At 41.9% G+C, this 25,796-nt stretch overlaps 1 protein-coding gene across 3 annotated transcripts in view; it reads left to right on the top strand.

The window, feature by feature from the left end:
• COL8A1 (collagen type VIII alpha 1 chain) overlaps positions 1–25,796 on the top strand; it is a 184,312-nt gene that overhangs the window by 65,969 nt on the left and 92,547 nt on the right. The window contains exon 1 of one of the 3 annotated variants that reach the window (XM_010598599.3): positions 24,366–24,442. The exons of the other annotated variants lie outside the window; for them this stretch is intronic. The gene's annotated coding sequence lies outside the window, so the exon portion shown is untranslated. Of the gene's footprint in view, positions 1–24,365; positions 24,443–25,796 lie in introns of those variants that run through there. 3 annotated transcript variants of the gene reach the window in all.

Below are 25,796 nucleotides of genomic sequence, written 5' to 3'. Positions count from 1 at the left end.
AGCTTTGACTTCATTTGGTTTCAATTTACCTTTCACAAAACCATATATAATGAAAGATCTTGGGTTTGTGTTTTCCTTTCTGCTTGCAAATTTCACCCCACTTAAAATGTAAAAGGAGAAAAATAATGGCGCTGACTAGGGCCAAACACAATATCAGTGGGCACAGCACAAACTTTCCCTTAGAATGCTCTACCTTTGGACTTAGTGGGTGAGATTATTTTCTTAATAGAAAAAGAAAGACATGCCCTTTGGCAATAGAGTATTATCTGTCGATAGAACAGGCACAGCACATGTCCAAGGATCTGTGTTCTCCTTAACTTTTTGGAATCCAGACTCTGTAGTACGGAAGAGAAAACTGGATACATGAGTAAGCAGAGGTTTCACTGACTGAGAAAAGTCTCATCCTAATTCTGTCCACTGGAAAACAAGTTTAATCGTTATTCTTGAATTTCTCGGCCCTTTTTCAGTCTGCTTTGGAGTCCTCTTGTACTGTAACCTGTGACATTTACAAAACTTGCGCCAACCCTCTCCTCCTGCCATAAAAGCAAAACAAAACAAAAACCTAGCTATTAAATTTCACTTAGCTATGGAACCCTAGAAGTCACAGACTTCAGAACTGGAAGAACATTGGAGATCCTTAACCATGTGTGTGTGACTGAGATTTTTTCCACCAAAAAAAAAAAAAAAACCCCAAACCCTTTGCCATCGAGTCGATTCCAATGCATATTGACCCTGTGATACAGAGGAGGACTGCCCCACAGAATTTACAAGGAGCGCCTGGCAGATTCAAACTGCTGACCCTTGGATTGGCAGCTGTAGTACTTAACCACCACACCACCTGGGTTTCCAAGATCCTTTCCAGTAAAATGTTAATATTAATCAGAGGCAGGGCCAGGGTTCCTAATTCACAACCCCATTTCACTACACCTGTTCTACATGAAAGAGCAAAAGCATTAATTTGAAAGCATTTTGATGTTACTGGAGCCTGTAATTGTCCCCTATCCTCTCATCCTTTGGTTCTGCAGAAAGAATGAGCCTGTAAGTGAAGAACGAGGTGACCTAAGCCACTAGCTATTCACTAACCACAGAAATTGTCTCCTTCGTAATGTGATTGGCAGGGCACCAGCAAGGCCTCCCCTGGCTCCTCTCCAGCCCCACCACATACCCATGGGTTCATTAGAGGTTCTGAACTTCAGGCTGAGCACTCATGGCCTCTCCCTAGTGTCCTTTTCTAAAATTCAACACTCCTAAGAGCTCTGGTGGTGCAGTGGTTAAGAGCTTGGCTGCTAACCAAAAGGTTGGCAGTTTGAATCCACCATCTGCTCCTTGGAAACCCTATAGGGCAGTAACTCTATCCTATAGGATTGCTATGCCTCGAAATCGACTCAGCAGCAATATGTTGTTGTTTTGTTTTGTTTTGACAACAGATGGTATTTTAACAGCTGACTCTGAATCTGTTGATAAGATGACCTCTCTCCATGATGGGAGAAATAGGTCCTGGGCAGGAGTGACAAAGAACTCAGAAAAGGGGGACAAGTGCAGAAAAGAGAGATGAAGTGTGCCGAACTTAATCTGTATCAGTTTGCTTAGACCAGGGCTTGCCCGCATTAGAAACATCTGGACATTCCATAGTACACAGGGGCAAAATCAATGCAGAGCCTGGTCACCTCTAGTAAATGTAGCCGAGGAATGACCGATGCCCAAAGGGAATATAAATGAAGATTAGTTGTCTTTTCCAATTGAAGCAAGTGTTTATTTTTGTTACTAATATTTCAGAGACAATCCAGAAGAGGTTTCGATTCATATGAGGTGATGATGATAGCTAGTGTCTGGTGTACCAGGTTCTGTACCAAGTACTTCCACTCATTCATTCAACAAACACTCCCTGAATACCTCCTATGCTGGGGATTTGTGGTGAAACAAAACAAAACAAAAAGGCCAGCTCGTATCTTCATGAAGCTTGCATTCTAGTGAGGTGGCAGGTAACAATCAAGTAGCTGCAACCGAATATGCCAGATGGTTTAAAGTGCTATAGAGAAAAGTGAAGTAGATAAGGGAACAGTGTTGTCAGATGAAGTTACTTTTTTGTAGATATCATCAGGGAAGACCTCGGTGTAAAGGTCACATTCGAGCCAAGACCTAAAGGAAAGGAGGAAGTGAGTTTGAAGATTTCTAGAGAAGCATTTTTCAAGCAGAGGGAATGACGGGTGCATATGTCCTGGCCGAGGGACATACCTGGTGTGTTTGAGAGAAAGCAAGGAAGCCAGAGGGACCAGACGAGTCAGAGAGGTGTCAGGAGCCCTCAGCGTGCAGCCTTGCAGGCCATCGCCAGGACCTTGGCTTTGGCACTAAAGGAGCTGGAGAACCACTGGGGCCTTGAGCAGAAGAGCCATGTGATCTGACAGGTGTTTTAAAAGGATCATTCCGGCTGCCCTGTTTAGATTAGGCTTTTTGGAGGCATGGATACAAGCTCGTATTAACTCCTTTAAGCCCCAGGAGTAATGACACTTTACTATTGCTGTCCCCCTTTACAGGTGACAAAACTGAGACAGAGAAACCTCACAGGTTAACAGCTCAGTAGCCTGGCCCCAGAGGTCATGCTTTTAACCTCTCTGCTCTACTACTTCTCAAGAAAGATGTCAAATGCTGAGATAAGGAAAACCGATACAAATATCATTGAATGGAGACTACTGGGGTGGTTCTAATGGGGGGAAGAAGGACCGTTTTCCCTCACGCCATCTCCATTATTTCACAACTGTAAAGCACATTGTAGACAGTGAGTCAGAAATACGTGGCTTTGTCACATTGTTAGAGAGAGTCTGGTACAAGTCAGGAATATAGGAGTCACTAGCAGAACCTAAAAATGACTTTATAGCAGTTACCAAACCTGTCAACTGCAGCCCGGGAAGGGGAACGTGTACCTTTGCCGCCCCACACAGCAGAGTTAGGAGAACATGAGAAGGACCAAGGTTCCCTTTCAGTGATCACCCCATTTATGTTCCTGGTCAATTATTCTCTATCCTCAGTCCCAGACAACCACATTTCATTAATTATTTAAAATTCTCCATAAAATATATGTTTTTAATCACTTCAGTTCTCCTCTACAATTTTAAAAATTAAATGCCTGGTTGCCAAAATTTCCAAGAGAAGATTATATCATTAAATATTGACAACACCATCTTTGAACAAAAAGTAATGAAACTAAATTAGCCTTTTTAAAAATAGGACCCTCAAAATTACAATGTGTAGTAAAAAGCTATCTTTTATTCCCAAGTAAGTAGTTATGTAATAAAGGTTTTACATCAGACATGGTATTTTTTCTCATTTTTTAGAGATTGTCAAGTTAATGAGTGAATTCCAGCAGGCAACCAAGAACCTTATTCAGCTCAGGAAGAATCTCTTGAATGCCTGAAGACTTAAAAGGCAAAGCTAAACAAGTACATAGAGGGTTTTCCTATACTCAGGGAATTTATAACCTTGTCAGAAGGCCAAGGCTTATGTATCTTATATCAAAAAGAAAAAATGTGCAAACATGGTAGTTATAAGAGGGCAGTCTTGGGGACAGCTTCCGGGCAGCCCTGGGGACAGCTTCCGGGCAGCCCTGGCCTGCCTCAGCACTCACTCCCTCCTGCCAGTCAGTTCTCATCCATTCTACCCCTCTGGCTGAAAACAACCTGGATCATTTTACCTTGTATTATCACATTTCCAAACTGCCGATTTGAATCTTGTAAAATACATACATACATGTTGTTATTAGCTGCCGTTGAGTTGGCCCCTGACTCATTGCAACCCCATGTACAAGGGGATTAGACCATTGTGCTCCATGGAGTTTTCATTGGCTGATTTTGGGGAGTAGGTTGCCAGGCCTTTCTTCCTAGTCTTAGTCTAGAAGTTCTGCTAACAGCCTATATAGGAGTGTTAAGGGGAGAGCCCCTAAACTGACAGAGCAGGAGTTTTCATGGATTTGAGAGGAACTGAACCAGGCAATTTTGAACATGAATCCCATGAGCAGGCTGGCAGTCCCAGGCAAGGTACCCAGTAGACACTTTAGGACAGCAAGAAGGTTACTAGATGTCTGGAAGTTTGAGAAAGAGAATATTAAGAGGCGGAAGAGGAGCCCAATAAGGAAGGTAGAAGGGTGGTATCTTTCAAATTTGATAGGCAGTGCTCTATATCTAGAAAATCGCGTCACGTGTTACTCTGCTTCCAGCCCCCACAGTACAAGCTAACAGTAGCTATTTGGTTCCAAAATCTGGCTGCCCATTAGCAGCCCCGGGTAGTTCTGATGCACAGCCAGATTTGGGATTCACTTTGAGAGTTTATTTATCCATTTAACAAACTTATTTAGCTCCTGTTTTTTTTTTTCTGAGGGCTAGCCTGGAGCCCAACCTCCATCGTTTCTGTATCTGTGTACTGAGTTCCATATAACTGATTAATGCCATTGGAAAGAAACTCTTCTAGTGATAAAGAGTGTTTCTTGTGTTCTTTCTGTGTTAGAATTTACAGGACGCTTTCTCTTAATTTAAGGACAGCATGGAAGTCCTGAAGAAGGAACTGCAGACTGCTTGGTTTTATTCATTTCTCTCCCTTTCATTGCACTTAAATTATTTGCTTGCTGGGAAAAGCTCGTGAGATGGCCTATTTATAAAGGTCCCGGGGTAGGTAACTATCACACCACCAGTTAAGAAAACGATTATACAAGGCAGATCATTTGATTTACATAACAGTTGGCACATAAAGAACATGTTTTTTTACCCCCCCTAAAATGAGAAGCTAAAAATTTACTTATTTGTAAGAAGCAGATGTTTTTGTTCCAATGTGGGGAATGAATAAACTCCTACCCCCAGGTTTAATCCTTCTGGGGGCATAATGAACAAAATAAAAAATGAATAATTACATAATTAATTCAGTTCACCCAATGTAAACATCTTTCCTGCAGAGAAAAAGTATGATGATAAATAATTGATAATAGCCGTAAATAATTTTTTTTTAGCACATATTATATTCCTGCATGTCTTTCTAGTCTATATTTTGATAACTATCTTAGGCATTTTAGGGAAAAAATCCAAATTGCACTATCCTCAATCATAATGACAGTCAACTGAGTAATAGGTTAATAAATTATTTTTGGGTAAGGAAAAATATGTAGCCTATGTACACACTTTGGAAAGAAACAGTCAACATAGTCTTGTCCTCTCCACGACCTCACCCACCCCGCAGAAAGCCCCACACAGGTTTGTGCTGGTTCTTGCCCTCACAGTACTGGAAACACAGTGACAGTGTAAACTCTTGACGGGTGAAAAGGAGGTTAATCCCTAGTTCAGGTCTTCTGTTTTTCTAACATAAACCAGCTTTGTTTCCAGGGTAGTTTTTTTCTTTTTTTCCTTACCTAAAAAACCCAGCCAAAACCAGTTGCCATCTAGTTGATTCTGATTCAAGGCGAGCCCGTGTTGTTTCAGAGTAGAACTGCTTCATAGGGTTTTCATGACTGACCTTTCAGAAGCAGATCACCAGGCCTGTCTTCCAGGACACCTCTGGGCGGGTTTGAACCGCCAATCTTTTAGGTAGTGCTGATCACTTCACCGTTTGTGCCATCCAGAGACTCCTTTCCTCACCTAGACCCCACCTGAGGGGTGGTGGAAGTCCAGAGTCATTCTCTCAAGTTGTTGTTGTTAGTCACTGTTGACTTCTACTCATGGTGCCCCATGTGTGCCCGAGTAGAACTGTGAGCCTTAGGGTTTTCAAGGCTGTGACCTTTCAGGAGCAGATCACTGAAACACCTCTAGGTGGGTTTGAACCCTAACCTTTTGGCTATTAGTCAAGCGCTTAACCGTTTGCACCGCCCAGGGACTCCGTTTTCTTAAATAGACGTTGCTAAACCAGACCTGAGAGAGTCATTCTTTCCCCCAAAGAAAAATTACTGAACCCTGTATAGAATTCCAGAGTTAGAAGCCCAAGGATACAATTCCAAAACTTTAAACACACTTTCAGGCTGATGGCTTCATATTACCAGATGTCCTTTATGTTTGACTGTGATGAACAGCTCTGAATTATTGGCTGGTTAGGACTAGCAGGCTGAAGTTTGCCAGCTGTGTTCGCTATAGAACATAAGTTACACCGACTGAGTAATCTTGACGTGCATTTTTTCTTGTCATTCCTAGATAATTAATTCACACTTGACCTTTATACCTCTGTGATGGTAGATTGCGTAACTACTTAAGAAAGGAATATAAACTATGTTGTTTTTGAGTAATATTGGGTTTTCTTGGAATCACTGCAAAAGGGATGCCCTCATATAAGCTATCAAGGAAGAGAACTAAGTATAAATAAGGGAGCTGCCAGGTCCACACCAATCTTGTTTGATGATCAGTGCCTCAGATTGATTTATATATGTGTTTTTTAAAACTTTAACTTCCCTTTTCCAAAAGGATTTGGACCACCTTAAAGTAATGCAGACAATGTTGTTGTTGTTAGTTGCCACTGAGCCAGCTCCAGCTCTGTGGCCTTGTGTATAGCAGAATGAAATGTTGTGCAGTCCCGCCCCATCTTCATGCTTGTTGATATGTTTGAGACCATTGATGCAGCTATTGTGTCCATTAATCTCATTGAGGGCTTCCCCAGTTTTCCTTGGCCATTTATTTTGCCCAACATGATCTCCTTTTCTAGTGGTTGATCTTTCTTGATGATGTGTCCAAATTAAGTGAGTTAAAGTCTCACCATCCTTGCTTCTAAGGAACATCCTGGTTGTGTTTCTTCTAAGACTTTGTTCGTTCTTCTGGGTGTCCACAGTATGTTCAACACTCTTCACCAACACCACCATTTGAAGGCATTAAATCTTCTTCTGTCTTCCTTTTTCATTATCCAACTTTCACGTAAGAGGTGATTGAAAAGATCAGGGCTTTGGTCAGATGCAACTTAGTCATCAAAGTAACATCTTTGCTTCTCAAAACTTTAAAGAGGCCTTTTGCGGCAGATTTGCCCAATGCAATACATCATTTGACTTCTTGATTTCTGCTTCCATGGACATCAGGCAATAGTCTCTTGTGATTCATGGGGTTTTTGTTGGCTAATTTTCAGAAGCAGATCACCAGGCCTTTCTTCCTAGTCTGTTTGAGTCTGGAGGCTTCACTGAAACCTGTCCACCATGGGTGACCCTGCTGGTATTTGAAATACTAGTGGCATAGCTTCCAGCATCCTAAGAATGGGTAAGCCACCACAATCCAGCACACGAACAGATGGGTGGTGGACAATGCAATAAGATTTAAAAATAAATAAATAAACCCGTTGCCATTGAGTTGATTCCAACTCATAGCAACCCTATAGGATGGAGTAGAGCTGCCCCATAGAGTTTCGAAGGAGTACCTGGTGGATCTGAACTGCTGACCTTTTGGTTAGCAGCCCTAGCTCTTAACCACTACGCCACCAGCGTTTCCGCAGTAAGATAGAGTAGATTAAAAATAAGTGAAGAGGATATATCAAAGGGGAATGAAGGGTAGGAAAGCAAACTGCAGGATGGAGACAGGGGAAACAGCGGACATGTATCATGACACACTGCATTTTTACGAGGAGCAGACCACAGGGAGAGCCTGGACCTTTCTAGCAGGCCATGTGAAAAGGGAAACACCATCAGTGATAAAAACTCGCACACACGTAAAGTTAGCCAGCTGCTCACAAGAGGAACCACCATTGCTAACACTGCAGAGGTAGAACTGTGCTGGTCCAAGAAGGATGGCAATGCAGCACACCTGAGCAGAACAACCTGGCGCTCAGACAAACCGTCACACAGCATCAGGTGTTGGTTCAATTTTACAATCAACACGGAGACCACCGTCTGCTTTGTGTCGGTGGTGAAAGCTGGGCGCTTCAAACCTCGGTGAGCTGCACATGATCCTCCTTGCTTCTGCCTGGGACTGTCATCATTTCTCAGGGGGTGCACTTCCGCACCTGTCTCCCTGACAAGTCTGGAAAGTGTGTTTAGGAAGAGGTCACTGGGCTGCCCCTTGCTTCATTTTTATTTTGGTCCTGGTTCGAAACGTATGAGGTTAGGAAAGTCACAGGATCTGCATGATTGGGCTCCGGCCCTGTCTACCTTTGCGGTATTCTCAGGGAGGAAATTGGAGAAAGTCCCATCAAATAAGAAAATAGAATAATAAATAAAAAGTCTGCTTGTCTATACCCATATATGTTTAGCAAAATTATACAACCAGTTGCCATCAAGTTGACACGGACTCATGGAGACCCAATTGTGTCAGAGTAGAACTGCACTCTATAGGGTTTTCAATGGCTTTTTTTTTTTTTCAGATGTAGATCGCCAGTTCTTTCTTTCGATGCACCTCCAACGTTTTTTTTTTTTAGCAGGCAAAACCCTGGTGGCGTAGTGGTTAAGAGCTACAGCTGCTAACCAGAGGGTTAGCAGTTGAATCCACCAGGTGCTCCTTGGAAACCCTATGGGGCAGCTCTGTTGTGTCTGATAGGGCTGCTATGGGTCGGAATCGACTTGACAGCGTCGGGTTTGTTTGTTTGTTTGTTAACCATTTGCACTACTCAGGGACTTAATAAAATATTTAAAAAAAAACTCAGTTGCCATTGAGTCCTTTCAGCTCATGGTGACCTCATATTTGTCCGAGTAGAATGTGCCCTATAGGATTTTCAATGACTAATTTTTTGGAAGTAGATTGCCAGGTCTTTCTTCCTATGTGCTTCTGGGTGAATTTCAACCTAATAAAAATAATAGTTAACATTTACTGAGCACTTAGTATGTACAGAGCTTTACATTTAATTCATTGAATCCTCCCAACAACCCTATGTGGTAGATACTGTTACTTGTTTGGTAGAGAAAGAAACTGAGGCACAAAGGGATTAGGTGACCTCCTCTAAATCACACAGCCAGTAAGTGGCACAGTCAGAATTTGAACTGCAGGAGTCTTCTGCCAGAGCTGCTCTCTAGCTATAAACTCTAAAACCTCTCTTACCTCCGCCTCCACCCTTTAACACACACCCCTGGAACTACCATTTCTGACTTTTTTTTTTCCTCCTCGTTTTAGCCTGATTTCCCCTCTACAAAAAAAAAAAAAATCTTCGGGGAAATTCCCAGAGCGTTGTTTTTGCTGCCCTTACATTCTTGCCAGCCCTCTTCCCAGAGACACCCCTGCATGTGGTTCATGGTGAGCAGGTGCCTGAGGAGGCACTGAGCAAAGCCTGTTCTAAAACTGGAGACAAAAGAAGATGTCAAGTTCACGAAGACAGCCTGTGGTCCGAGGCATAAGTCAGGAGGAATGGTGGCTTCTCTCTTCTTTCCACCTCAAAACCAAACTCATTGCTGTCGAGTCAATTCCGACTCACAGCTACTCTAGAGGACAGAGTAGAACTGCCCCACAGGATTTCCAAGTCTGTAATCTTTACCGAAGCAGACTGCCACATCTTTCTCCCTCAGAATGGCTAGTGGGTTTGAATCCCTGACCTTTCAGTGAGCAGCCAAATGCTTAACCACTACACTACCAGGGCTGCTTTCCCGCCTCACAAATTCAGATAATTCACTTCTCAGACTAGGCCGGTTGGCTTGGCTTGCCAGAAAATCACCAGCTTGAATTATTCTGATGATAAAACCTTCCACCTGAGGTTGAAGCCCACTTCCTCTGCCCTTCTTTGGTCTCTGCAGACTTTTTCTTTTTTGGAAAAACCATACTGGCAAGCAGGCCAAACGCCTTCCACATACTTAAGATTTTACAGTGGCTTTTTTGGACCTCCAACGTATTTTACATGTCAGCCGATCTCTGCTGGATAGAGCCCCATGAGGACCTGTTGACACCTCACGGCAGAATTTCACAAAATGTTCTAGGAAGAGATAATTTTCTAATTATACCACCAAATTCTGCTTATGAAGGCATTTTCCAACCACTGGTTCCAGTGGTGGGAATAGTCTGAGAGTGAAATTAGACCCGGAGTGCATACTTTCCTTCACTTTCTCCCTGTTTAACTTTTTTTTTTTTTTGGTACTAGGAAGTAAAGCCTGGAAAACTAGGCCTTGGTTTCCAAGTGCTTACCTAACAATGCAACCTTAAAGAAATGTTATTTTTCTCAGACTAACACTTGGAAGCAGTGGAGCTAGGGCTCTTTCCCTGGACCACTGATTTAGGGCCTCAAAGGAGTCCATCCAATCATTGTGTGTGTGTCGCTTGCCTCCTCTCTACAACGTTTCTTTCTGCTCTCCTTCTGCCTCAACAGCTCTTCCTCCAGCCACTAGTTAGAAAGGCAACTTCTTCTCATCCTGTAGACCTTGGTTATGCCTCGCTTCTTAAGGCAGCCCTCGCTAATCCACTCTAACGGGTCTCCCGAAGTTGGCCTGTAGACCACTTGCACTTAAGGCCCAGATACCTGAATTTTAACAAACCCCCAGGAGATTCTTATGTAAGTGAGAGTGTGAGAACCTCTGGCCTGTACGGAGTCAAATCCTGTGCTCCACCCTCCCATCCACCACCTGCCATCAGCTTGCCCTACTGTGGTGGCATGCGTGTTGCTGTGATGCTGGAAGCTATGGCACTAGCAGGTCAGATACCAGCAGGGTCACCTATGGCACACAGCTTTCAGTGGAGGTTCCAGATTAAGACAGATGGGAAAAAAGGTCTGGCAATCTACTTCCAAAAATAAGCCAGTGAAAACCCTATGGATCACAACAGAACACTGGCTGATATAGTGCTGGAAGATGAGCCCCCTAGATTGGAAGGCACTCAAAATACACACTGAATGTAGGCACACCAATGATTGTAAAAATGGTGCAGGGCTGAGCAGTGTTTTTTTCTGTTCTACATGGGCTCACCATGAATCAGAGTTAACTCGATAGCAACTACCTGCAACAACACCCTCCTCCTGTAGGCCCTACTGGAACTCCCCCTCCCACCCCCCAGACCGTTGTACTGGTAGCTAACCTATTTAACAACTGTCTTTTATACCAACCATAAGCTCCATCTATGCAGGTACCATTTTTATTGACATAGCTGAGTTTCCAGTTCAGTAAAGATTTATTACCCTTGATAAATATTTGCTGAACTGGATTGAATCAAATCAGTTTTTCATCACTGTTTAAAAAAACTCAATTTAAGGAATTACTTAAATTCCACTTTTAAAAGAAAGGGATAAAGCAATTGAAACAAGTTTATAATCAGAATTTAGTCAGAAAACAGTACTCACAGAATGCTTTGTGTCTTTCTATATTTAATTCAACCTCTACATGTTTTGTTTGACCTGTGTGGTCACCATCAACTTTCAGAATCACAGCAGAGATGCTGATGGTGAAAACTGATTTTTGCCCAAACGGTGAACCTTTGGTTGTGATGTTTTTCTGAAAGATTTTTAATAACGAAGCTTGAAACAAAGAATTCTCATATCAAAATTCAGTTAAAGAGAGACCATGATATATAAGGAAATTTCCTTTTTAATCACACACCCAACTCCCTTGCCATGTGTGAGAAGGGCCGGCTGTCAGGCTTTATTTTTTTCTTTTTTTTAGGGGAAGGGGAGGAGACACAGGACCCAATTATTAAATCATCCATTTATTAAACTGCCATTTAACTCAGTGTTTTGTGAGGAGTGTGCATATGTGTGTCTGTGTGTATATTTAACTCACTAAAAAGATGACATTGCTGAAAGAAAATTCTGGATTGTAAAGCTAGAAAAACTGACCTAGGAACCCCAGAGCAAAGCAGCACCACTGTCGTCAGTGAACTGGAATATTTCCCAGACCTCAGGCTACTCCCCAACTATTCTCTGTCCTCACCCCTCCCCCACAAGAGAGGTGGCGTCCGTGGAGAGCAGCAGGCCGTGACACAGTGAAAGCCACAGTCCATAGAAAATAAGCCAGTACCACTATCTCCATACATTTCCCTCCAGGCACCATATAATAAAAAAAAAAAAAAAAAAAATCATTGTCTTTGAGTCGATTCTGACTCATAGCGACCCTGTAGGACAGAGTAGAACTGCCCCATTAGGTTTCCAAGGAGCAGCTAGTGGATTCGAACTGCCAACCTTTTGGTTAGCAGCCAAGCTCTTAACCACTGCGCCACCAGGGCTCGAAGCACCAATAGAAGGATTTAATACAGAAAAATAATAAAATTGCATCTCTCTTAAGGAATGCCACCTATGTCAGAATAAAAGGGAGATCTTCAAGCGAAGTTTCCTATGCTCCATAAACAAAGTTCACTGAATGAACTGAAGCTGAGGATATAGTTCCATTAAAGAAAGAAGTTTTCACTGACCTTCGCGGAGTTCAAGCCACTTGATCAGGTGTCAGGAGGAATGGCTAGTCCGTTGACTTTTAATCATAATTTTTGTGCCAGCACAGCTATGCTAACATTTGTACCAGGTACAGGTATTTATTATTATCATTATCATCCCTATTTTGTAGTTGAGAAGATAGGCTTAGAGAAATTTTGTAACCAGCCCACAGTCACACAGATGGTAATGGTAGTAGAGTTAACATCCAGAATCAGGCTGTGTGAGTCCAAGGCCCGTGGTCTCTATGCTGTTAAAAACTGGAAACTTCTGCTGTTAAGTCATAATTCCTTGGTGAGCTGGGCAAGTGTGAGGTTAAAAAAAAAAAAAAATACTCTATTTTCTTGACATAATTGCTGGCTCCCCTCCCGGGCCTTATCTCTAAGGAGATGAAATTCACCATTTTGGAACTCTTCCTGCTTACTAAAAGGCAAAGTTGTCCTCTAACCATAAATGGCAGAGGGGAAGGTCCTGAGAAAGTTTGACCGCCCTGGGCAATTCATTGTGACAGTTCCGAAGGCTCTTTTCTAGACTTTTCTTTTCCTCAGTTGCAAATCAGTCTTTGCAGTGATCAGGTTCTGCCATTTCATCTTATCATCTCACACGGTATCACTTCCTTTTCTGGATTAGGAGTAAGGAAGCAATTCGAAAAGCCTTCTGACTTGGAGAAACAACAACAAAAATCAGAAAGCAAAGAAAAAAACAATGTGATAATTATTCAGTAGTTACATAAAAATTATAGTCTCAAAATGCAGGGAAAATGAGTCACTCTTTACAGGGACAAATGTAATAGTCACGATATGATTAATTGTTTTGTTTTCAGCCTTTATATTTTCTTCTCAAAAACCCATTCCCCCTTTACTTTTTTCCCCAAAGCTCTTGGGACTCTTTTGCACATCTGCAAACCCACTGTCAGTTCCAGGTTCCTCTTCTGCTGTTGAACCACTCTGGCTTCCAGCCTCTGAAAAGGAAGCCAGTTCTCACCAGACAAGCAAACAGAGGTGACCTAATACCTGGGGGAGGCAGGGTGGGGCCTCTGCCTGGTAAACGGTGAAGGATTTCAGGCCTGTCTGGTCCTTAAACCACTGACAAACTAAATCATTTCAGAGTTCGCAGGCAACCGGATGGGGTCATGGAAAAACAGGTGATTTTTACTTTCTGAGCAGAGGGCAAGAATATGGGATAGAGAGAATTATAGGATTAAGCTGAGCAGTGATGGTTCTTTTTTCTTTCTTTCTTTCTTTCTCTTTTTTTAGTGATGGTTCTTTTAAACAGTATGTTTTTCAGGAAAAAAGATGAGCAAAGTGGGAATAATATTTTCTACCTATCTACCTACCTAACGACAATGATGATCTCCTGAGACTATTCAAAAAGAAAAAAAAAAAAGCATTTTGAGGCTACCAATAAATAGAAGGTATGCTCTCAGTTTGTGACTTTTCTTTTCACTGAATAAAAACACTTGAGCCTTTGGGCTTTTGTTAACCTCTGTTATATTCAGGTAAACTTGGAAGAGAGCAAAACAGAAAATCTATGCTCTTTGAAAAGGGATAAAGTCATACTTTGGGATGAGAAATTTTAAAAGGTTAGGAACGGATACATTTAAGGGCCATTTGGGGCAAAAACCAAAATCAGACCTTACTATCCTCACCAAGGACTATGAAGAAAAATTGAGTTATTTGTCACTATTCAAGTGGTACTTTCTTTGAAAAGAAAGCTTCCAAACAATTCCTGGAAACCCTCCCTGTCTAAGATGATGGCATTTTTGTGAATTGAGGGCAAAAGCACCAGCAACATATGGAGTACATTTTCCCTTATAACACTGAGCTGTTTAAAATTGAAGGGAAAACCACTTGGCAAGGTGCACTGGCCAAGCCAATGGCAAAAGTCATTTCAGTTTATCCTGATTCCTTTCCATGTCCACCTCCCAGCCTGCCGGACATCCGTGCCCAGGATTTATTTCAAGCCCTGAATTGAAAACCAAGCAGCCTGGGATACCTGAAAGAAGCCACTTTCTCTTGGCATGGGAAAAATGGCGCTGCCTTTTGCCCCATGTCTGCTGAGATGACATACGGGGGAAAAGCTGGAGACTTTCCAGAAATGAGGTGCATTTCAAAAAGCCTCAGAAGTGACTGTTTTTGAATGAGTACCTAATCTAAGGAAGACCTCATGGAACTGTCAATCAGACTTGTGATCTGACTCCAAAGGCAGAGGGACTAGATCACTCCAGGTTTTAGCACTGAAGTCCCTAGGTATTGGGCACCCAAATAGGTGACTTTGGATGCCTTTGTGGCTCAAATGTTGAGGAAAAAAAGTAACATTGAGAGCAACTTGTCTAACCTGAGTAAAGATGAAAAGAGTAATAAAATCTCTAATAGTAGTAGCCAACATTTACCGAGTCCTTGTTTTGTGTCAGGCCTTTGCTAGGCGTTATACAAACATTATTTTGGTTAATTCTGACTACAGCCCTGAGAGTTCCTTATTACTGTCCCCGTTCTACAGGTAAGGGGACTGAAGAACTGAGAAATTCAAGTAACTCGCCCAATTTCACACAAATAGTAAGGTTAGAGCTGAAATGAATATTCACGAAGTACACTGAAATCAACGAAGAGCCACTTCCAACACTCAAAAGTCTTCTGATAGCGTGCCTGCAGCCTCCTCAGGTAGTAAGACGGAATTAGAACAGGCCACATTTCTCCTTTGCTGCTGTCCCAGGAACTTACCAGATGCCAGATGTGCCCTCAGGAACTGACTAAGGAAGACAGAAACCGGTGAAGCTAAGGCTTGTTAAATGGCAATTGGTTTAGCACCTCCTAAAACAGAATCCACCAGCTTCCATGGAATAAAGCTGTAAGCTCCTACAGCAAGGCTGCTTGAAACCTGCATCAGTTAAGACCTTCAATAGTTTCTGTCCAAAGCATTCTTTGAACCGCTGATCCCGAGCCCTGCTCAGCCTCTTGTGAGTTAAGCACCCTGCCAGACGGCTGCCAGAGCCCTGTTTAATCCCTCTCCCAAGGAACAGGCATAGTGTTTGAATAAAATTGCTGCTATAATTACTTGTCTTACCATTTAAGAGTATTACAGGCTCTGGGAGTGGATTGAGAAGAAAATACAATTAAAAGCAATTGTAACACTGTTCTATTGAGATACAGAGCCTGTGATTGCACAAGGGGCGACACCTGGCCCCCAGCCTAGCCTTTGGAGGGTTTATCTCCTGGAGAGAAGCAGTTTTACTTAATTTGGTTTCCTGTATGAAAACAGGATGCCTGGAGCTTGTGGCTCTGGTCAGAGGGGAGGAGAAAGGGAAGTCCGGACATAGCTCCAGATTAACATTGAAAACCAGGGCAAATGGAAAACACACCCAACTGGGAGGCTAACCATAGATATACTTGGATGACAAAATCAGACTTTCACTTTTTAAAGGCAAGCCCTGACCTATCTATCCCTGGTCATGTCTAAAAGCACATGTATTTATAATTAATGGACCCAGAGACCACCACCACGCAATTGTGGCTGTCATGTAAGTAGCTCCGTCTTTTTTTTTTTTTTTTTGTATTAGTGCTAATTTTTTGAATTAGTGCTCTACTGGACTTCTTAAAACTTGACCCACCTCAAAGTCAGGACCAGAGTATTATATTCTATTTCCCCCACGGGCGCCTTCCACTCTGAAAGTAAAGCGTAAGCATTAGGAGCAGCTGTCTGAGGAAGCAATTTCTAAAGCCTACCCTTTTTTCTGGGTACCCCATAAAGTTTCCAGAAGTCTCAAGGAAACAAATGACTCAGGAAGTGCTTGATTTAACTGTTTCTACTGCTTCCCAAAATTTCAACAAAAGTATTGACAAACTGGAATCTATCTGAAAACTGACCTCTGTTCTGGAGCTATTACGACTTAAACACTGTTCTGTATCCTACTGGCCACCTGTGAGCAGCTTTCTTTGTATTCCTTGGCAATAGTCCCAGGAATCCATTTCCATTCGTTCTTCCATCATTCACCCGTTCATTCATTCATTCAACAACTATATGCAGCTGTGGGCGTACAGCAAAGAACAAGGGAGACAATTTTTCACTCTAAAGGAGCTCACGCTGTAGTACGGGAGACAGACAATAGACGAGAAAGCAAATCATAAACAGAAGCTATTCGGATAGCAACAAGCACCATCAAAAATAAGTAAGGAAATGTCATAGAAAGTGACATGGGGAAGAAGGAACCCCTTTACATAGGGAAGGCCCCTCTGAGAAGATGACATTGGAGCTGAGACTGCATGATGTAAAAATTGCAAGAAGCCTATTCCATGACAAAGGACCTATAAACACAAATTCCTTGGGGCCCCAATAAGCTTGGTATATTCCAGGAACAGCAAGGTTATTGTGGTTGTAGAAAAATAAGCACATTTTAGCTGGGTATACTTGGAGTTGGAGGTTCATATAGAGTTTTCTAGACTAAAGGGAGTTTGTATTTTATTTGACCAGAAAGCCATTGGAGGGGTAGGAGGTGGGAATGATGGTATGCTCTGATTTATCACTTTAATGAATCCATCAGACAGCTGGGTAGAGCATGAAATGTCAGGTGGAATGGGGGATACAAGAGTAGTAACAGAGAAGAACAATTAGGAGACTGTTGAAGTAAACAAATGAAAATAATGGTGGCTTGGAACTAGTAGAGGACATAGCGAGACGTGGCTATATTAGGGATATATTCTGAAGGTAGAGTAGACAGGTACGATAGATGGATTAGATGAGAGAATGAGGGAAGAGAAGAATCAGGAATAACTCTGAGATGTTGGGCTTAAACCACTGGATGGGTGTTTGTACCATTTCCTGAGACTTTAGTTGTTGTAGTCGGCTTTACCGCATGACATATAACAGAATAAAACATTGTACAGGTCCTGCTCCATCTTCGTGATCACAGGCATGTTTGAGTCCATTGTTGTAGCTATTGTGCCAATCCATCTCACTGGGGATTTCCCTCGATTTTGTTGGCCTTCTACTTTACCAAACATGAAGTCCTTTTCTAGCGATTGGTCTTTCCTGATAACTAACATGTCCCAAGTAAGGAAGCCTAAGTCTTACCATCCGTGCTTTTAAGGAGCATTCTAAGGTTGATTGTTTTTCTGGAAATTCATAGTAAATTCAATATTCTTTGCCAACACCACAATTTGAATACCTCAGTTCTTCTTTTGTCTTCCTTTTTCATTGTCCAGCTTTTGCACACATACCAAACCAAAAACCAAACCCAGTGCCATCGAGTCGATTCCGACTCCTAGCGACCCTATAGAACAGAGTAGAGCTGCCCCATAGGGTTTCCAAGGAGTGCCTGGCGGATTCGAACTGCTGACCCTTTGGTTAGCAGCCGTAGCACTTAATCACTATGCCACCGGGGTTTCCTTTGCACACATATGAGATTTAAAAGACCATGGCTTAGGTCAGGAGCACCTTAGTCATCAAAGTGACATCTTTATTTTTTAAAACTTCAAAGAGGTCATTTGTAGCAGATTCGCCCAGTATAGTACGTTGTTTGATTTCTTGACTGCTGCTTGCATGAACTTGTATTATTAATCCAAGGAGAACTGATCCTCCCTAAATAATCTTAATCCAGGTAGCTAGAACAAGTCCTGCTCACTGGTCTCTGTTTTATCCCATGTTTTCTTGAAATAGAAGAGGCTAATTATGCTTCCAGAATTTGTGTCTGTAATGACAGCCCCCAGCCATTTAAAGTAACCGTCTTCTGCACATATCTCAGAACAAGCAGAAAATTGTTGGAGCCAGAGCTACCTAAATTGTCAGCAAAGAGAGAATAATCTCCCTAGTATCTGAGAAAACGAGAGAATAAACAAAGCCATGCATTTTAATTTTGCCATCCTTCTCTTGAAAGGAGCAACTTGATTGGGTCATTAGTACGTGGCAATGCTAAAGAGGGGGTGGGGTGAGGACCTGAACTGTTTATTCTCTAGACCAATCTGCAAAGCCTAGTGGACTCCTGGAGATTGCTTCTCTGAACAGTCTATTGTATTTTCATATTTCATGGAGTCTGTGAGAGAAAATTAAAAGTTCTTATGTGCTCACTGTTGAGCACTTTTCAGATTGCCTTTATTAAAATAATTACACTTTACACTAGTATAACTCCTTTCATCTAAAGGTGAAAGACTTTGCAATCAGCAAACTACTTGCTATGTGGTACCCATTTGAGTTCAAATTAAACCCAGTTGTGGAACATCTCAGTTTGCCGTACTCTGGCATATATGGGTTGGTAATTATAGAACCAGAAATAACCCGGTATAGAGAAGGGTAATAGTTCTCTTAGTACATTTATGGACTACAGTTGGCTGGTGCATGAACATACACAAATAACTTTTTCTGAGCATTCTAGTTCTCATGTAAGTTGGGGAGCAGTTTATCTGAGTTTTTACAGCGTGTGAAAGTCTGTCCAGCAGACCAGCATCTTGAACAAGCACCAGGGAGTTGTGCTGGATTAAATGACTTCTAAGGCAAACATTCCATCAGAATGGTTAGAAGCAAAATGCAAACTCATTGACTCCCTGAAGATAATGCATAGATCCATTTCATAACACTGATGGTGGAATCTTTATATGCATGCTTTAAAATGTGCTGCAAAAGAAAGCTTATTTAATAAGAATTTCAATCAGCGCACCTTATCGACAATGCTGAACAGAATAGAAGCCCAGACAGAAAGCATAGTAAGTGGCCTTCCTGTCATATCAGATGGTTTGTGACCCCCCAGAAGACCTATTAGTGGTATAAGCCACAATTGCAGTCCATCATCAACATTTCTTTGCATGGCATTTAAATTTAAGGAAAAAGGACTTGCTAACTCCCTGATGCTGAATGTTTGACCTTGAAGCTTGCTGTTTGCTCCTTTTTTGTCTCAATCCTCATGACTACAAATGCCATTATTAGTCATAAGATTATTCAGCCTCTTTTAAATTCCAGCCATGGTATTTGACTCTCTGGTTTAAACACATAAGGAATTCAAAAATCCTAATTATTTTCAATGTGCCTAATTCTTCAGCCTTTACGGTATACTGAGAATTTTGTTAGCTTCATACGGAATTAAGTTCTATGTAAGTTTTAGCAATTTTATGCCCCTGAATCCTTCATTGAGCAAGGAGATATCATTCATAGTGGGAATCATATAGGTTTGTGCTTGGAAAGACCTGGAACTGGATCCCAGCCCTGCCACTGGTGAGCTAGGAGAGCGTAGGGGAGCCATCGAACCTCTCTTTTGTGGGCTGTAAATAGAATACAATATTTATAGATAACACATGATCCATGTAAAACTCCTGGCATGAAGTAAGCATTCAGTAAATCCAGACAGTATTCAGTATCGCCATCATCAACAACATCACTACATTTATGTGAAGGTAACAACTGAGTCAGCACTGTTTTCCATTTTAGCCTACGTCTGGCAAGGCTTGTTTTAGCCTTAAAGTCTTTGATCTTATGATTTGACTGTTTATGGCCCCACAAAGGAATGACACATTGAACATATCATTTAGAACAATCCATTTAGGAGAAACCCAGACTGTTAGTTGAGTTTAGTCTGAAAATCCATCCTAGTTCATTTATCATAAAAGATCACCTGGGTGCAGAAAATTGCAAAAGGAATCATAAAGCTATAAATCTTAGAGCTCAGTGTCCTTTTAGAAACAAGATGTTTCAACCCCTATTATTTACAGATATGAAAACCAAGGCCCAACTGAGTCAAGCAACTTTAACAAGGTCATGCAATTTAGTGATGAGTTAATGTCAGGAAAAGGCCCAAGTCTCAATTAGGTTTAGAACTTAAAACTCTCCTATTCTGAGGGAGGGAAGGGGTGGGAGGAAAAAACACCAACTAGGTAATGGATAGGTGGTAACTTTGGTGAAGGGTAAGACTGTACACAATACCGGTATACTGTGAAGTCAGCACAACTTGACCAAGGCAAGGTCATGGAAGCTTCACAGGCACGTCCAAACTCCCTGAGACACTAAATTTACTGGGCTGAGAGCTGTGGGGACCATAGTCTTGGGGAACATCTAGCTCAGTTGGCATAACATAGGTTATAAATACAATGTTCTACATCCTACTTTGGTGAGTAGCGTCTGGGGTCTTTAAAGCTTGTGGATGGCCATCTAAGATACTCCACAGGTCCCAACCTGTCTGGAGCAAAGGGGAATGAAGAAATCCAAACACACAAGGGAAAGATGAATGCAAAGTACTAATGGATCGCAACTACCACAGCCTCCACCAGATTAAGTCCAGCACAACTAGATGGTGCCCAGATACCACCACCAAGTGCTCTGACAGGGATCACAATAGAGGATCCTGGACAGAGCTAGAGAAAAATGAAGATTTTTCTAACTCACAGAAAAAGACCAGACTTACTGGTCTGACAGAGACTGGAGAAACCTGGAGAGTATGGCCCCTGGACACCCTTTTAACTCAGTACTGAAGTCACTCCTGAGGTTCACCCTTCAGCCCAAAATTAGAAAGGCCCATAAAACAAAATGAGACTAAATGGGCACACCAACCCAAGGGCAAGGACAAGAAGGCAGGAGGGGTCAGGTAAGCTGGTAACAGGGAACCCAAGGTGAAGAAGGAGAGAGTGTTGACATGTCGTGGGTTTGGCAACAAATGTCACAAAACAATATGTATTAATTGTTTAATGAGGAACTAATTTGCTCTGTAAACCTTCATCTAAAGTACAATTAAAAAAAAAAAAAAAGAAAACTCCTATTCCAATGATGTTTCTTTTACTGTTTAAAAAAAAAAAAGTTTAACTAGTGTTAATTCTTCCGAAAGATCGACATGCTCAGAATCAAAAACTAGTGATAGAGTCGGAGCTAGATCGTTTGTTGTTGACAGAATTTCCCAATTTAGATACTCTTGAAGGGACACATATTTAACTTCATGGACACTTTTTTTTGTTATTATTATTGTACTTTAGATGAAGGTTTACAGAACAAACTAGCTTCTCATTAAACAATTAGTACACATATTGTTTTGTGACATTGGCTACCAACCCCATGACATGTCAACACTCTCCCCTTCTCGACCTTGTGTTCCCCATTACCGGCTTTCCTGTTTGGACGTATATTGTTCAGTAGTCTGCAAAATGTTCCTTGTGTCCTAGCCAGACCAGCGTCCTTACCATCAAAACATCCGTTCAATTGCTAAATCTTTTCCCATATGTACAATGACTCCCATTTCTTCTCTGTTTATCCAACTCTTATTCACTCTGCAAGACCCAGTTTACTGCCCCTTTCTCTATGATATCTTCCCTCCCTCGCATCTCTGGCCTTCATGAATCTCCCTTTTTTTCCTGAACTCCTACAATCCCTAAGCCTAGTCCACACAACTGAGGAATCAATTACCTATTGTGTACGTTGTTTCCCTTTTGCTCTTTGTGCACATCTTGTCTTCTCAAGAGACTGACGGCCCTGTGATGCCAAGTACCATGTCTTAGGCTTATCTGATGCTATGGAGTAGAACACCATGATGGACGAACTCATGGTAGATATTCAACTCATACGCAGTGCATGGGCGGGGGAGGAATAAAACGGGGAACAACTATTTTCTTGTTTCTCTAACCACTCTTTGTTAAACCCTGAGAGTCCACAAAAACTAATACAAAAACTGAAAATGGGCAAGATTGATTGTGTTCTTGAGCTAATTAGAATTAATCAGGAAGAGCAGGGAAGGAAAGCAGGTAGGCTACCTCTAATCCTATCCTACAATCGTCTCTTGGAAATGCAGAGAAAATCCACTTGAGACTGCCCAGTGACTGATATTTGTTTCTCAGTGAGGTTTCCATTTTCTGCAAAGTCGATTTCAGGCAATAACTCCTATCCTTAGTAGTAAAGCTTTTTCCTGGAGTAAGAAAGACTTTATGGAAGCCATTTTTTTTTTTATGTGATAGAAGATGAATGCTGTATTTTATGCAAATAACGCACATCTTCTGTTTGTTTGCCAGCTACTTCTTTCCCCTCCCACCAGGTATTTTTGTAAATGTGCTATGCTAATTTTTTTCAGCAACATGTAAAAAAACAAAAAAATTGGCATAGAGGCACTTATGAAAACACCTCACAAGGGGAGGGAGTAGTTGGCAAACAAACATAGAAGGTGTGTATTATTTGCATAAAAATACAGTAATATGGAGCTCTATAAGCAAAAATTAGTAAAACTTCAATTGCATACTTACTTGTACCAGAATGCCGCACCTTCACTATATAAACAGGAAAGTGACGTTAGACACATCTCAGGAAAAGAGTTCTTATTCTGACCTCGTTTTATTTAGCATATACTTACTGATTGCATCATGACAATAATAATGATAATAATACCAAAAACAAAAACAAACCCAGTTGCCAACTCACAGGAACCCCATGTGTGTCAGAGTAGAGCTGTGCTCCATATGGTTTTCAGTGAGTGATTTTGGGGGAATAGATTGCCAGGCCTCACCTCTAAGGCACCTTTGGGTGAACTCAAACCTCCAACCTTCTCGTTTGCAGTGAGAGCGTTAACCGTTTGCACCACCCAGAGACTCTATGATGATAATAGTAATAATTAAATTTTAAAGAAATATAGTAGAATGTTTAAGAGCCCAGGGTTAAGAGTCATACAGTCCGAGTTTGAATTCTGGGTCCATAGCTGAGTAACTGTGTGGGTAAGCTACTTAACATTCTGTGCCTCAGTTTCCTCACTTGTTAAGTAGGGATAGTAAGTACTAACTCAGGGATTTTTTTATAAAGATTCAGCGAGATAATTCATGAAGAGCACTGAAGTATCTAGCACATAGTAAGCACTCAAATACTGACTTTATTACTGACTAATAATTTAAGGAGCCCTGGTGGCGCAGCAGTTAAAGCCATCAACTGCTAACCGAAAGGTTGCTGGTTTGAAACCACCAATGACTCCATGAGAGAAAGAGGTGACAGCCTGCCTCCATGGAGATTTACAGCCTCGGAAACCCGACGGGATCATTTTGAGTCAGAATCAACTCAATGGCAGTGGGTTTGGTTTTTGGTAATAATTTAATATTATTATTAAGTACTGACTAATAATTTATTATTATTATTAAGGACTTAATCACATGTCAGACACCTTGCTTGAGTAATTATCCATTTAGCAGATACAAATTTTAAGAATATACTTTTTATTCACTTCGGGCTTCAAACACCAAGACCAGTGCCTGACCTATATAGTAGGCACTCAATAAATGCTTTTGTTTTGAATGAGTGATACTTTATTTGCTCCTCACAACAGCCTCAGAATGAGGCTGGCACTGTGCTAGACTCTCAGGATATAACAGTGAACAAGACAAGAGTCCTAACCTGCAGGTCTGACGTGGAGGAATGAAGTTGTGCAGGGAGGAATGACAAGCCGACCAGCAGTTCTACACAGGGTGATTGCTACGCTGCAGGAGGACACGGCATTTGTGAATAAATACAAAAAGCACCTAATTTAAACTTAATGGAACAGGGGCTTTCTGGAGGAAGTGACATCCAGGCTGAGACGTGAAGGCTGAGTAGGAGTTAGCCTGGCAGAACCCTGAGGTGTATTCACTAGGTCCTGTCAGGTTAAACGTGGAGGGAGAAGAACAACCCAGAGGACTAGGCAGCCTGCTGCGAGATGAGGCAGGACCTGCCCACTGGCCGAACGGCACAGGAGGATGAGGCAGGCAGAAGCACCCTGACGGCAAAAGCAGGTGACTTGAAGAGAGCAGAGGAAACCACGTGGGCTCTGGAGCTAGCCTGCTCAGATTCAAACCGCAGGTCCTCCAAGTACTAGCTGGGTGACCCTGGATAAGGCATTGAGCTTCTGTGTGCCTCAGTTTCATCTCTGTGACATGGAGACAATTATAGTACTGTATCTGTGCTGGATGTAAGGGTTGAATGGGTTAACACAGGCCAAGTACTTACAACGGTATCTGGCACAAAGTAAGAACATAATAAATGTTAGTTACAAAAAATAAAGAGAAAAAAAGAAAAGAGCCTGGCAAATTAGAGGTAACAGCACGTGGCAGGTCCAGGAGGCAGGAGAGCATAGTGAGCTCCTTTAACTGTGTGTAGTTCTATGCAGCTGAAGTGAGAGAAGAGAGGAAGCTGAAGCCACCGATGCAGTACCGGGGGTCTGGACTTGGTCCTGATGGCAACGGGGCTGTGTAAATTACTTAAGCAGGTGAGTGACATGGGCTTCCTCCATCCCACTGGGTTCTCAGAGTTCTAATATCTGCTTTGAGCTAGATCAACTGTGATATTCCTTTGCATATTTGCACATGTGTGAATCTACATCGCTAGAATTATAATCATTTATGGTGTTCAGACCCAGGCTTGTCTTTGATCATCTTTGGAACAGTGAGTCAGTAATACCAAAGCTAGCCTGAACTTTATGGACCCAAAGTTTGTAGGTAGGAAGTTCTTACAGGAAGTAGATCCACTTAAACCTGTGACTTGTGCCATGGAATTTCTCACTTGATCACACCCCTGATACCATATTGTGATTCAACCAGTAGATCCATCTCTGCTGAGGTTTTAGCAGAGGAGGCAAGTTAACTTTTTGTACATGGTTGCATCAGCCTCTGCATGAGTACATCTTATGTTATTTTCTAATAGTAAATGGCCGGTAGAAATTTTTAAGACAAGGAGGTAGAGCAAGAAAGCTTAAGATTTCTGTACATCTTTTAACATGTTCTCAATGCCAGTTTTTAATGCATATGTGTACTGTATTACTGTGGGCGAGTTTGTATATTCAGCTAACCCGAATTTTCTCTCTCGGAATTTAAGATGATAAACATTAAAAAAAAAAAAAAAAACATTAGATAAGGATAATAATGATCTTCAGCAGGGGATTTCAAGGGAGTCATACTTACCAAAGCAGCCCTTGCACATAAACGTATCATATAATCTGGCGTATGTACCCAAGAGAACTTAAAACAATCTTCCCTCACTCTGAGCCATGTGTGAATTGGTTTATCCTCGCAGAATGAGCTACTTAGTACTTACTATGTTGGGAAAATGAAAAAACAGGCCAGGTGTTCAGAACATAGTGGAATGAAGCTGGGACCTAGTGCTGGACTATGAGCTAAGAAAAAGCAGTGTTTTGGGAATTAAAACCGAGGAAAACATCATTTAAGTTAAGAGTTGAAAAGAATGGGGAGAAGTTTCTGAGAACCAAAGCAAATGGGGGGAAAGACCCTCATAACGAGTCTCCTACCCCAGCTCTTCCCTGTCTGCTTTGTTCGCACTTTCTGCATAGTAGGAGGGATAAGGGGCAAACAAGGAGCAGAAGAGAAATGGTGAACTGGAAGCGAGACAGAGAGGAGAAGATAAAAGCAGTGGCAGAGAGCATTTTCTAAGCCATTCAGAATGTCAGGCGAGAATTAAAAATAATGAAAGAGCCAGAATGCCATCCCTCTCACTCACCACCAACTCCTACGCCGTGTTGGGCGACAGCCAGCAGGCACTGCTATTGGTGGAAAAGTGCAAATGTTACTCAGGGACATGTACGGTATGTGGTGTAAGAAGGGACCAAA

This window comes from Loxodonta africana, chromosome 20, assembly GCF_030014295.1.
Source record: "Loxodonta africana isolate mLoxAfr1 chromosome 20, mLoxAfr1.hap2, whole genome shotgun sequence".
NCBI lineage: Eukaryota > Metazoa > Chordata > Mammalia > Proboscidea > Elephantidae > Loxodonta > Loxodonta africana.
The sequence above is the reverse complement of the archived record's forward strand: the minus strand, read 5'-3'. Positions and strand labels throughout refer to the sequence as shown.